At 39.4% G+C, this 14,324-nt stretch overlaps 1 protein-coding gene and 1 long non-coding RNA gene across 2 annotated transcripts in view; both read right to left on the reverse strand.

The window, feature by feature from the left end:
- Nucleotides 1–14,324, reverse strand: part of LOC103432057 (melianol synthase CYP71BQ5-like) — a 36,151-nt gene that overhangs the window by 856 nt on the left and 20,971 nt on the right. The window lies entirely within an intron of this gene.
- Nucleotides 2,470–4,152, reverse strand: LOC103435327 (uncharacterized). The gene is made up of 2 exons (XR_011577880.1): nt 3,641–4,152; nt 2,470–3,407 (listed from the first exon to the last, which is right to left on the reverse strand). It is a non-coding gene; the product is annotated as an uncharacterized lncRNA (long non-coding RNA).

Below are 14,324 nucleotides of genomic sequence, written 5' to 3' on the forward strand. Positions count from 1 at the left end.
TCAATTTGCGGAACCAAAATCATGTGTTTTGAAAACGTGAGAATAATTTTATAAAATGATGAGTGACGACGAAGAAAAAAATGTCTGCAGTACAACAAGGCAAGCCTACATTACTCACCATAATCCTATCTGTGATATGATTGGTTATGAAATTGAACTCCACCAAGTTGGACTCTTTAAGTTTTAGAAGTACGTCAACAAAATTTTCCTCCTCCACTGCTTTGTCATTGCTTTTGATTTTATGATCGTTGATGATACGTTCGAGAATCGTATTGAGCTTGCTTTTTATGTCTTTGAGAGCAGGAAACAAATCAGGAATATCAAACCCACTATCAAGTTTGAGTATTTCGTCTAGTAGCGGAAGGAACTCCTTTTGGTCTTTGCATTTTTTCCCAAATGCTGCCTTTGACACTACGCCACTTGTGAAGCTGCAGCACCTGTCCCTAAAATTGATGGCAAGTCCCTCGTGAGACATTGGGCCAATGGACTCGGCAAGATTCCGTACCTCTTCTTCTCTCACGGATCTGAAAGACTGCACACGTGCCGCACTCAATAGCTCAAAAACGCAAATGTAAGCTCATGTGTCTTCAACACCTCCTGGGCAGCTTTGGCAGATGAAATAATCACGGCGTCTAATTGACCGAGTTTAAGGTACATGATGGGTCCATGTTTCTTGGCTAAATCTCTGTTGAACTATAAGTATTTGAGCTGAAATGTTTTAGAATAAGTTTTGTTTAAATTGGTGAATCCACTTGTGCAGAATGAGGCAAAGTGTAAATGTCTAGTTTTGTAAAAAGACCATGAGTGCCATGTGTTGGTAGATCCATGAAATTAGAGAGATGTGTGTCTAGGATGAAATGTAGTAGTTTATGTGGTCCCAAGTTAAGGACCTTCAGTTAATGTAAAGCACGTGAGTGCTCATTTCTGGAATGAGAAGCAATATTCCTCTGTAAAGTTTCTGCAGAGAAAAGAACAAGAAACCGTTCGCTTTCTCCAACCTTTGTTCATCGTGTGTTTTCTGTACAGCTCCATCTTCATCAAAACTCTCATTGAAATCAAGTTACACTAACAATCTCTCAGTGTGTGGTGTGGCAGCTGACCGACCATTTGATGTAAGTTTCCAATAAACGGCAGCTTCCATGGCCCTGGGGGTGACTTTAGGCCTCCGGCTCTGGATCGCTTCCAAAAAATCACCAGGATGCAGACAAGGAGAGAAGTGAAAAAAGGAAAATAGGGCGTTTCGTCAATTAGAAACATAACTTGATCCAGATAAGCTTTGATCAATTTCATCATACGACTTTGGGGTATTTTACTTTGCAAATCAAAGCACTTCAATTTGGATTGATATGTTGAAAGCGCTTAAGGTCTTCTCAACTTAAATACTAGTTTTGGACTGGAACAACAAAATAAAATAAATGTATTCGGAGTGCAAATGTGCAAAGCAAGTTCTTAAAATATCACATAATAATGCATGAGAGATTTTCAACCAAGATGCTTAAGTTAGCCTGTACAATTTTCTATTTGTCAAGGTATCATAATGAATTTTTATGGATCCCCCTCCCCAACAAAACAAAACCTTTGAAGTGAGGTTGTAACATGGTCACATGCTGTTAGCTCTACTCAATTATATTTAGTGTTTATTCATCAATATTTTACCTAATTGTATAAGTATAAAGTCGTTGTCCACTTATGTTATAACACACAAATTAAATATATAGCTTGCATATATTCAAGTGTCAATCAATAATTGATCAATTTTAATGTGATCAAATTGATTGGTATTAAAATTAGGCCTTTGGTTAATATATTTGTGAATATGTTCAAAAAAAAAAATATTTGTGAATAATAATGTATAAAATGAGCTTATCTAATATAATTTTTCCCTAAAAAATTGTCAGCATATTTATAGATTATTTGCCCCTTCCACTAACAGTAACACTCTAAACTTATTTTCAACAACCTCTTTTCACACTAATACAGTATGATGCATGGCATCTTTCATGTTAATAAAATCAAGCGTAGTAGCGTTCTACGATTTAAACAGTCGACCTTACTTAGTGGAATAAGGTTTTGTTATTGTTATTTCATGTTGATTAAGTAGAGGTTTAAATTTTGAACTAATTGTCACATGTGGTCTCATTCTCTTACCTACATGAATTGACTATTCATATGCAACAACTATAAAAAACATCGGTTGGAATCATGATCGATGAATATGTTATCATGATCATTTTTGTATTTGTTTGCCTAACAAACCAAATAATTATCAGATTCAGTGCAGATTGAGTATGATCGCGATCGCATCATAGACCCATAGCTTTAATTGTTAATGTGTGAAATCTTGAGGCCGAGCCGCCCCTGGCCTCTGGTTCCCGATGCCGGTCGTACTCTAAGCAAGTTCATTTCTTATTCGTTGTCTTAGGCAATCGTTATGGACAACAATTTTTGGAAGAAGAAGAGCAAGAAGAGTAGCAGTAGAACACTCACGAGTACATGTATTATTGATCATATATACATATCTGAATAACAAGCTTACATCTTAGGGATGACATATTGAATTAACATTACATTAATCATGCCTTATATTACGCAAGTACTAAATGAAAAGAAGCCTGGATTTAAACAATCTGCAAACTGCAAACTGCAAGGATGAACTGATGGACTGAAAACATGTTTTATTCTGTAAAGGAAAAATTCAAACCTAAAGCCATACACCAGAATGGTGCTGGTTTTGTTGGCCATTCATGGCAACAAAACGCCGAGTCACTCTGACTCATTGACTGAAGTAAAATGTGGGGTGGCAATTAGGTACAACGCATTCTTTCTCTTACAGGTCACTCCAAAGGTCTCCGTCATGTCAAGTTCGTCTGGATTCATCTCATTCGCCAGTTTCCAATCGAAGCGGTAGAGCAATTCAGCAAGAGCAAGTTCAACCATGGTAACACCAAATAACATGCCTGGACACATTCTTCTGCCGGCCCCAAACGGGGTGAACTCAAAGTCAAAACCCTTAAAGTCAACAGAAGAACATTGAAACCTCTCCGGCTTAAAACACTCAGCATCTGCCCCCCATATCTCTGGGTCTCTTCCCATTGCCCATAGATTAATAATTACTTTTGATTTAACTGGTAATTCGAACCCGCCAATTTGAACCGTGTCCCTTGCTTCTCTTGGGAGCAAAGGGGCTGGAGAGTGTAACCTCAGAGTTTCTTTCACCACCGATTTCAAGTAGTCCATTTTTTGAACATCTCTTTCTTCAATAACTTTTCTTTTTTTCCCTTCAAATTGGAGGACTGACCGTCTCACTTCAGCTTGAGCCCTCTTCATGATTCTTGGGTTTCTCATCAACTCTGACATTGCCCATTCTAAGGTAGTAGCTGAAGTCTCGCTTCCTGCAGAGAACATGTCTTGCACATAAAAAAAAAAAATTCACTTAGTTAGACAGTAAGAACGACATTGATGTGTGGGACAAAATGTGCAGCATGATAATAATTGATTTTCAATTTGCGGAACCAAAATCATGAGTTTTGAAAACATGAGCAACCATTTGTGACAGAACCCCTTCATATAATTTTATAAAATGATGAGTGACGACGAAGAAAAAAATGTCTGCAGTACAAGGCAAGCCTACATTACTCACCATAATCATATCTTTGATATGATTGGTTGTGAAATTGAACTCCACCTTGTTGGACTCTTTAAGTTTTAGAAGTACGTCAACAAAATTTTCCTCCTCCTCCACTGCTTTGTCATTGCTTTTGATTTTATGATCGTTGATGATACGTTCGAGAATCGTATTGAGCTTGCTTTTTATGTCTTTGAGAGCAGGGATCGACCCAGTAATGAAAACAAGAAAACTGAGTGAAGGAAACAAATCAGGAATATCAAATCCACTACCAAGTTTGAGTATTTCGTCTAGTAGCGAAAGGAACTCCTTTTGGTCTTTGCATTTTTTCCCAAATGCTGCCTTCGACACTACGCCACTTGTGAAGCTGCAGCACCTGTCCCTAAAATTGATGGCAAGCCCCTCGTGAGACATTGAGCCAGTGGACTCAATAAGATTCCGTACCTCTTCTTCTCTTACGGATCTGAAAGACTGCACACGTGTCGCGCTCAGTAGCTCGAAAACACAAATCTTTCTCAGCGATCTCCATCAATATTTTACCTAATGGTATAAGTATAAAGTCGTTGTCCACTTATGTTATAACACACAAATTAAATATATAGCTTGCATATATTCAAGTGTCAATCAATAATTGATCAATTTTAATGTGATCAAATTGATTGGTATTAAAATTAGGCCTTTGGTTAATATATTTGTGAATATGTTCAAAAAAAAATTGTGAATAATAATGTATAAAATGAGCTTATCTAATATAATTTTTCCCTAAAAAATTGTCAGCATATTTATAGATTATTTGCCCCTTCCACTAACAGTAACACTCTAAACTTATTTTCAAGAACCTCTTTTCACACTAATACAGTATGGTGCATGGCATCTTTCATGTTAATAAAATCAAGCGTAGTAGCGTTCTACGATTCAAATAGTCAACCTTACTTAGTGAGATAAAGCTTTGTTATTGTTATTTCATGTTGATTAAGTAGTGGTCTAAATTTTGAACTAATTGTCACATGTCGTCTTTGTTGAGCAAAAAAAATTGTACATAATATGTAAACAAATAATTCACTCGACACAATTTCACCCTCGTTCATTTCTTGAAGAGGGTTTTATTAATTCAAGTTCAACCCATTCTAGGCTACACGCCTATTAATTACAACCCTTCCTTTGGGAAAGGAACACCCTTTGATTCTAATATGAATAAATCGTATCTTGGGGATTTGGAGTGTTTATTTGATTTTGTGACTGTATCTAGGTAGAACCCTAGATTGCCTACGTACCCTCGTTGAGGGATCAAGTCACTCGTAGTTCCTTGTATGCTTGATACTTGTTTGGATTTGATGCCTTATGCAGTTTTAGCTCATGCAGGCGAGGACTTTAAGCCATTGGAGCATTAATGCCTTGTGCAGTTTTAGCTCATGCGGGCGAGGAGCATTAATGCCTTGTGCAGTTTTAGCTTATGCGGGCGAGGAGCATATGTGGCTTCGTGCCATTTAAGTCTTGTCACGGCTTCGTGCCCTTTTGATACGGCTTCATGCCATTGAGATTTGTTGCGGCTTCATGCCCTTTGATACTTGATACGGCTTCGTGCCTTTTGATACTTGATACGGCTTCGTGCCTTTGAGATTTGTTGAGGCTTTGTGCCCTTTGAAAATTTTTCTTCGACTTCGTGCCATTTTGGTATTTGATAGCAGGAGTGAATTTAGTTTATATAAACCAGGGATTCGTTTCAGCTTCACGGTTGCGTCTAAAATTTTGATATCAGACTGCCTACGTATCCTTAACGGAATCAAACCGGCGTAGTTCATTAATGCTTGATTTGGATTTGCATTCTTTTGTTTAGACTTGGCAAAATGAGAAGTTGATTGGGTATTGAGACTTGGCAAAATGAGAAGTCAATTGGACTTGTTTGAAACCCATACATGACCTTTGGTAATATCCAATAGATCTTTGTGAAATGGGACTTCACTTTTTTCTTCAAGTAGCAACCCACATGGGATGCGCAGTACAAAGTAAATAGGACTTTGTCCTTTCCTTGAGTAGAAGGTAGGATTCACGCCATATGGACTGAAAAGGCATTTAAACAGCCTTTTATTTTTGGTTGGTTGAAGGGCTTCCCTCGTGTTATAAATCCTTAGTGAATTAGGATTCATCTTTGCATGGCTTTTCCACACGGTTCGGAAAAGGTTTGATCCATATAACTTCTTGTGATGCATGTTCTTTGAGGGTTCCACGTAAGTACCGTCCCTAATTAATTTGTGAAGTTTGTTTACAGCAAACTTCTTGTTTCTTCTTTTTTTTTTTTTTTGGCTTTTCCACCCCATTTAAATATGGGACTTTGAACCCATTTGATTCAAAACCTTCTGACAGCAAGCTTTTCTCTTCATTGTTTTTTTTTATATGATTTTAAAGCTTCCAAGTTCCAATAAGACTTGAAAGTTCGAAATCCTCTCTCCCTCTTCATGTGAGGTGCAGCCTTTATTCACCCCTTCTTTTTTTGTTTGGTGTTGCTTTCATCCAAGTGATGCTTCCTTCCATCCTTTTTTTATTTCTCGGACAAAAGACATAAAGACAACAACTGACAACTTTCAGAGGTCTTTGTCCTATTTTTTTTTTTTTTGCAGAGCCAATGGTTATTTGAAGTATGCTATTGTTGGGGCTTTTGTAATTGTAAGAAGACACCCTTTTCTTTTTGACTTAGTAATCTCTCCTTCTTGTGACTAACGATGATGGGTAGTACGGAGATGCAATTTTGGGCCAACATCGACGGAGCCTTTGAGGAGTGTAGATTTGTTAGTGTTTTGGAAGGTTTATATTTTGTAGAAATGTTCTTGACAGGGTTTTTGGTTATGGAAAAACACAGAAATGTAAGGAGGGATTTCGGCTATTGCAGTCTGCTCTCTTAGCAACTCATAGCAAACATATATATATGCTATCAGTAGGGTTTTGGTATACAAGGTCAGATCTTATCTCCATTGGAGCTAGTTGACAAAAACCACAACTACCATATAGTACTAAGCTAATCTAAGCCCTTCACTGGAGCTTTTAATCTAAGCCCTACACTTGTAAAAAAGCATTACTTAAAAACAACTAGCCGTTACAAAACTAGCCGTTAGCATGTTGCTGCTTCATTTCTTCGATCAAACTGGAAGTGTTTAGCATCCAACACTCCCCTCTAAACTCTTCCTGGTGTTGACTCCAAGCAGGCTTCGAAGGTATGTGAACCTCTCTTTTGGTAATGCCTTTGTAAAAATGTCTGCCATCTAATCTTCAGTTCTGCAATACATTAATTCAATGACATTTTCTTGTAGTGCATCTCTGATAAAGTGATACTTCCTCTTTATGTGCCTTGTTTTCTGATGAAAAACTGGATTTCTTGTCATTGCTATAGCTGAGGTATTATCACACATTAGCTTAGTTGGTTCAACTTGCATTTCTCCAAAATCTTTTAGAACAAATCTCAGCCAGATTGCTTGAGATGTTGCTTCTGCAGCACTCACATACTCAGCTTCGGCGGTTGATAGTGCAACACTTTGTTGCTTGACCGAGGCCCACGAGAACACACCAGAGCCAAATGTAAAAGCATATCCCGATGTGCTTTTCATATCATCTTCACTACCTCCCCAGTCACTATCACAAAAACCAACCAGAATAGCTGATTGTCCTTTTTCATATTTGATTCCAAAATCAATTGTTCCTTGCACATACCTGAGTACTCTTTTTGCAGTTCCCAAGTGTATTTTGGTAGGACTATGCATGAATCTTGAGAGCAGGCTTGCAGCATACATAATGTCTGGCCTTGTTGCTGTGAGGTATAACAGGCTGCCAACAATTTTCCTGTAGAGATTTGCATCCACTAACTCACTTCCATCCTCACTCTTGAGCTTCTCATTTGCAATTAAGGGAGTGCTTACTGGTTTGCATCCCTTGAGTCCAAATTTGTTCAACAATGTATGTGCATATTTCATTTGATGAATGAAAATGCAATCTGATTTTTGAATCACCCCCATTCCAAGAAAGTGGTGAAGTAACCCCAAATCTGTCATCTCATATCTTCTCATCATTTCATTTCTAAATTCATCCACCATTTTCTTACTGTTTCCAGTAAAAAACACATCATCCACATAGATGGACACAATGAGAGTTTCTGACTTGTTCTCAACCTTGGTATAGAGTGTTGCTTCATTGAGGCTTTTCTTGAATCCACACTTAGTGAAATGTGCATCAATCTCACTGTACCAGGCTCTTGGTGCTTGCTTCAGGCCATAGAGTGCCTTCTTTAATCTATACACTTTGCTTTCGGACCCTTTGACTTCAAAACCTTGTGGCTAGTCCACATAGACCTCTTCCTCTAGTACACCATTCAAGAAAGCAGACTTGACATCTAACTGATATAGCTGCCAACCCTTCTGTGCAGCTAATGCAATTAGTGTCCTGATTGTATCTAGTCTAGCCACAGGTGCAAATGTTTCATTAAAGTCAATTCCAGGCTTTTGAGAGTAGCCTTTAGCCACTAATCTAGCCTTGTTCCTCTGTACTGATCCATCCAAGTTCAACTTGGTTTTATAGACCCACTTCACACCTATCACAGGTTTATCACTTGGTCTGTCCACCAGAGTCCAAGTTTCATTTTTCTCTATCATTGAGATTTCATCTCTCATTGCTATCTGCCATGACTTGTCATTTTCAGCCTCTTCAAAGGTCTCTGGTTCAATAACACAGAAATTGCATGCTGCATAGATTTCTTCTAGGCTTCTCATTTTAATTGGTGTTGATCCTGAGCTTGAGTTTGAACTCGAGCTTTGTTGCCCTCTCTGTTGAGATGTTGAACTTGCACTTGAGTTTTGTGTACTCTGAGGGGTTTGAACTGGTGAGGTATAAGGTATCTGCAAGCTTTCTTCTTCAGGTTCATACATCTCACCAATTTCAGTTTGTGCAGTTCTTTGCTCAGGAACATCAACTTGCAGTGATACTTTGTCTTGTTCTACTGCATTTGTCTCCTAATTCCACAATGATTCTTCATCAAAAATTACATCTCTTGAGAGATTGATCTTCTTGGTTCTTAGATTATACAATCTATAACCTTTTTCATTTGTGCCATACCCAACAAAAATGCACTTATTGCTTGGTTCTTGTAACTTGTGTCTGAGTTGTGATGGCACCAGTGCATAACACACAGAGCCAAAAACCTTTAAGTGCTTGACTCCAGGCTTTCTTCCACTGAACACTTCGAATGGAGTTTGCTTCTCCAAAGCTTTGGTAGGACATCTGTTCAAGAGATACACAGCAGTATTCACAGCTTCTCCCCAAAATGAATAGGGTATTTTCTTCTCATGTAGCATGGATTTTGCCATCTCCACTATAGTCCTGTTCTTTCTCTCTGCAGTTCCATTTTGTTGAGGAGTGTAAGCTACTGTGAGTTGCCTTTCTAGACCCAAATCTTCACAGAAAGCTTTGAATTCCAGTGAGGTATACTCACCTCCCCTATCACTCCTTATCTTCTTGATTTGATGCCCACTTTGTAACTCCACCATTGCTTTAAACTTCCTGAATATATTGAAGACTTCTGATTTGAACCTCATAAAATATACCCAACACATTCTTGAGTAGTCATCTATGAAAGTCAAGAAGTACTTGTTCCCACTGATGGATGCATTTTTCATTGGACCACACACATCAGTGTGAATTAATTCTAGAGGTTTCTCAGCCCTCCAAGCCTTTCCAGTTTCAAACTTGTCCCTGTGTTGTTTCCCAAATGCACAGCCTTCACAAACCTCCTTCATTTCATCCATTTGAGGCAAACCTTGCACCATTTCATGTTTTTGCAGATTTTTTAGACTTTGCACATTCAAGTGCCCAAACCTTTTGTGCCATAGTCTCTCTGACTCAATTTTGCCTGCCTTCCTTGCCACTTCTTCCAAGCATTTCAGCAACAATGGAAAGCTTATGTTTTTCATTTGAACTTTCACAACCAGATTCAATAGAGTTCTATCATCATATACTTCAGCAATGGTATCTCCAAACAACAAGAAATAGCCATGTTCCATCATCTGTCTAACACTTAAAAGGTTTTCCTCCAGACCAGGTACCAACATGACTTCTTCAATGTGTCTTTTTCCCTTCTTGGTTTCTATGATAAGAGTACCTCTGCCAGTTACTTTCACAATATCACCATTTCCCATCTTAACATTTCCAGTGAATGTAGTATCAATATTAGTTAATAGAGACTCATGAGCAGTCATATGATTACTGCACCCACTGTCTATATACCACACTTCACTGTCTTTTACAACATTGGCACTAAAAGCACAAAAGACATTGTTTCCTTCTTGTTCTTGTTTTGCAATGTTCACTTGCTGAGTGGTGTTTAATCTGCAATCCTTCTGCAAATGGCCAAATCTATTGCATTTGTGACATTTTGGCTTTCTTTTAAACCAACATTCACCAAAATGGGCTTTATCACAGTATCTGCACAATGGTTTGGTTTTTCCACCCCCATTGTTGCTTCCACTGTTGTATTTGTTCTCTCCACTTGGTCTTCCTTCCCACTTCTTATTTTTCCCTTTCCAATCTCTCCTTGGTCTGTTTTGATGCTGATTAGAGTGATTTGATGACCCTATGTTTAGTGACTGGAAGGCTTTCTCAGTTGCACCATCAGAATGCCTTTCGAGCCTTTGATCAAAAGCTCTCAAGGAAGCCATTACATCTTGAACACTGAGTGTATCAGTATCCTTAGTTTCTTCTATCACACTCACAATAGAATCATAAGGCTTAGTCAAACTAATTAGAAGTTTTTGTACTATTCTTTCATTAGGCAGTTCTTCTCCGTAAGTTTTCATTTGAGTCACAACATCAAACAGCCTAGAAACATAGTCTTTAAATGGCTCATCTTCTCTCATGCGTGTATACTCAAAATCACGTCTAAGAGACTGGAGTTTTACCTTCCGTACCTTCACATCTCCTCTGTATTCTTGTTGCAGGGTATCCCAGGCAGCTTTGGCAGTTTCTTCATTTGCTATCCTTGGGAATATGACATCGGAGATAGCACCTTGAATGATTCCCAACGTTTTAGCATTATTCATCCTGTTCTCCTTCAATGTAGCTATCTGCTTCTCTGTGAGATCCTCTTCTAGAGCATCTACCTCTATTTCTGGTAACTCATATCCATCTTGAACCATTTCCCAGAGATCATACGACTTGAAGATAGTTGTCATCCGGATCCTCCAATAGTCGTAGTTTTCTCCATCAAAGACTGGAGCTTTAAGTTCTCCTCCACCAGCTCCTTTCATTTTTAACTTATATTGACAGTTAGGGTTTCAGCTTTTACCTGAACAACCCTCGAAATAGATTCCACAATGCCCAGATTTCAGTGATCAAGAACAAAGCTCTGAGGCCATGTTAGTGTTTTGGAAGGTTTATATTTTGTAGAAATGTTCTTGACAGGGTTTTTGGTTATGGAAAAACACAGAAATGTAAGGAGGGATTTCGGCTATTGCAGTCTGCTCTCTTAGCAGCTCATAGCAAACATATATATATGCTGTCAGTAGGGTTTTGGTATACAAGGTCAGATCTTATCTCCATTGGAGCTAGTTGACAAAAACCACAACTACCATATAGTACTAAGCTAATCTAAGCCCTTCACTAGAGCTTTTAATCTAAGCCCTACACTTGTAAAAAAACATTACTTAAAAACAACTAGCCGTTACAAAACTAGCCGTTAGCATGTTGCTGCTTCATTTCTTCGATCAAACTGGAAGTGTTTAGCATCCAACAAGATTGATCTTCGAAGTTGTGGTGAACGGAGAGGTTATTGGAGACAAATATCAACTGCGGCGGAAAGAGTTTGCCCTTGTGGTTGTTGTTGAAGGAAAGCTTCAGCTTGGCGAGGCTGTCGAGCAGCTTGCAAGAGACCTTGTGGAAGAAGATGGAGGAGTCGCTGTCGAACTCGGAAGTGGGTTGAACCGAAGGCCTCTTGGGGAAGCTGAATACGAGGGGAGTCCTCAAAGATGTAGTTGGCAGAGACGGCGGCGGTGTTCGCAAATGTCTTCATTGGTGTTGTTGAAGTGTTTAGTGATCGACGACGTCGCAGCGGGCTATTGTCAAAGTCCAGGTGAGAAGGCAGTCCTCCGGTTCCAGTTTGTCGTGAAAAGTGAGAGAGCATCGGAGCCATCACTAGGCACAGTGGTTTGGCACTGTTCCTTTATGCAAGTCGTACTTCCAAAACTTCTTTAGGCACTCATTCCTTCATTGACGCGACTTCCTTGGGTTTATTCTGGTTTTATGCAACACGGCATCACCAAAACCCCATCTCCTTCAAGCCATATACTCCATTGACCTTCGGGTTCTTCTGGTTTTATGCAACACGGCATTACCAAACCCATCTCCTTCAAGCCGTATCCTCCATTGACGTGACTTCCTTCGGGTTCTTCTGGTTTATGCAACACGGCATTACCAAACCCATCTCCTTCAAGCCACGTCCTGCGACTTCCTTCGGGTTCTTCTGGTTTTATGCAACATGGCATCACCAAACCCATCTCCTTCAAGCCACGTCCTGCGACTTCCTTCTAGTTTTTCTGGTTTTATGCAACACGGCATCACCAAACCCATCTCTTTCAAGCCGCATAATGTACGGACTTCATCTGGAAAATTACCAGAGACGATGGTTGGAGAAATGGCGCGACTGCTACTTCTGTTTGGGCTTCCGTCTGACGTCGGCAGTTGATACAGCGTTATGCAAAGAAGGAAAGGCTGCTGCTTGTTCGTCGTCACTACTGTTGCCTTGTTCGAAACCGTCCTTGCATTATCGACGGGTTTCGGGACCATCGCTGGGCACAATGGGTTCTTCTTCTTCACTTGTTGAAACGTGGAAGATGATGGTTTCTTCTCCGTTGCATTTCTGAAGAGACAAAGAAAGATGTCGAAACTTCTTTAGACACCCAAGAGGCTTATGGCAAACCGATTTGCTACTGCATTTTGGTGAGATCTCCGTTGTTTTTGTTTTTGTGGAGCTGCAAATGTCTCCATCGGTGGAGACAAAGAAAGAACACTCCGTGGGTGGATGAGTTGACAGCGGCAAGGACGAAGAAGACGACAAACATCTCCAATGGTGGAGAAGAGGAAGGAATAAGCCCAAGGACATGTTTGGGGGGTCAGTGTGAATTGATGGTGCATGTTTCCACCACCATCTTCCTTGCTTCGGTTAAACAAGAAGAAAAGAAACCCCCCCCCCCATTTTTCTGCAAAAGACGACAAGAACCTCCTAATAAAAATCAGGAATCCATTATGAGAACGTAAATACCTTTTTAAGCTTTCTCCTCTCTTTTGGCTTCTTGTTGCTGTTCCTTTTCGCTTTCTTTTGCTGCTTGTCTTTTTTCTTTTTTTTTTCCGTCAATTTCCTTCCTCGTGTGCTTCTCAATTTCTGCAGCGTTTTCTTATCACCCCATTCGTTGCAATCTTTTCTCTCAATTTCTGCAAAGTCTCTCTTCTTCTTTCTGTGTCTTCTGTCCTCTTTGCTTTGGTTCGATGCTTTTTTATAGGCGAACAGTGGACATGGCAGTTGAAGTTAGTGGGATGCAACTTTCCTGGGGTGTGGAGATGTTGAGAGAAAACCATCTCTTGAGTGGAGAACGTGGGAGTTTTAGAGGGTTATAGATACACACGTTCTCTATACCCGGTTGCCATGTAGATGACAAACGCCTTCAGACTTGGTGTACGCTGAGGTCCACCTGTGCGGGTGTAGAGTTGTTTTTCCCTCTCTTTATTTCTTATATATAAAATATAGTATATATAAGAATATATGCACATACACACATAAAGTGAGCCTTATTTATAGTCAGTCCATATTTTGGACTCTATTATTATTACTATTATTATTTTGAAGTCTCCCCATTTTTATTAAGACTTGCTAATATATTTTGTTTGTGAAAATATATAGCTCAACAGTTGCCCCCTCAAGCATCGTGCGTGGAAATGGCTTTGACATGTACGAGGCTTGAAAATTTTTCTTTTCTCTAGCTCCATTTATGTTTTGATTTGATAAAAGCGTCCTTTTGTATCTTTTAGCTTGAGCTTTCTTTTTGAGTTTTAGACTCAGTTTTCTCCTCTTATTAACAGAGAAACAATCTTGAAAGTTTGGAACAAAGGATAGTTGATGCTTTTTGCTGGGCTAGAGGTGGTGCTTGGTACTTCGTTTTGTTGACGGCATTCCAGGAAATGACAAGGTTGCCGCTGTTGCTGCTTGTGACCGATGACGCAGCGACAGGGGACGTGCGAAGGTTGTTGCCTCTCTTGTTGAGAGGCTTGGTTTCAACCTTTCTTTAGTTGCAGGTTTCTAGAGGTTTTGCTCTATTTTTGCCGAGAAAAGAGAGGGAGAGACTCTCTGAAATTTTGATTGATGAAGAAGAAGGTTGATCCTCCTAACCTTGCTGGGAATCAGTGCAAGTCCCACCATTTGCTTTGCTTTGGGGAGTGGGAAAGCAAAGCTTCTCCATTTTTTTTCAAAAGCTGAAACATAATGACAAAGGATCCATAAACCTCTTTTTTTTTTTCTTTTTTTTTTTTTTATGCCCTTGCCATGTACTCTTTCTGCTTGTTTTCCTCTTCTATTTTTCTTGTCTTATCTCCCCTGTTGTGTGCTTTCCTCTCTCGTCCTCTTTCCGTCGATCTCTTCGTAACCAAGGATGCATGATAATTATTTTGATGACTT

The sequence above is a fragment of the Malus domestica genome, chromosome 17, assembly GCF_042453785.1.
Source record: "Malus domestica chromosome 17, GDT2T_hap1".
Classification (NCBI taxonomy): Eukaryota; Viridiplantae; Streptophyta; class Magnoliopsida; order Rosales; family Rosaceae; genus Malus; species Malus domestica.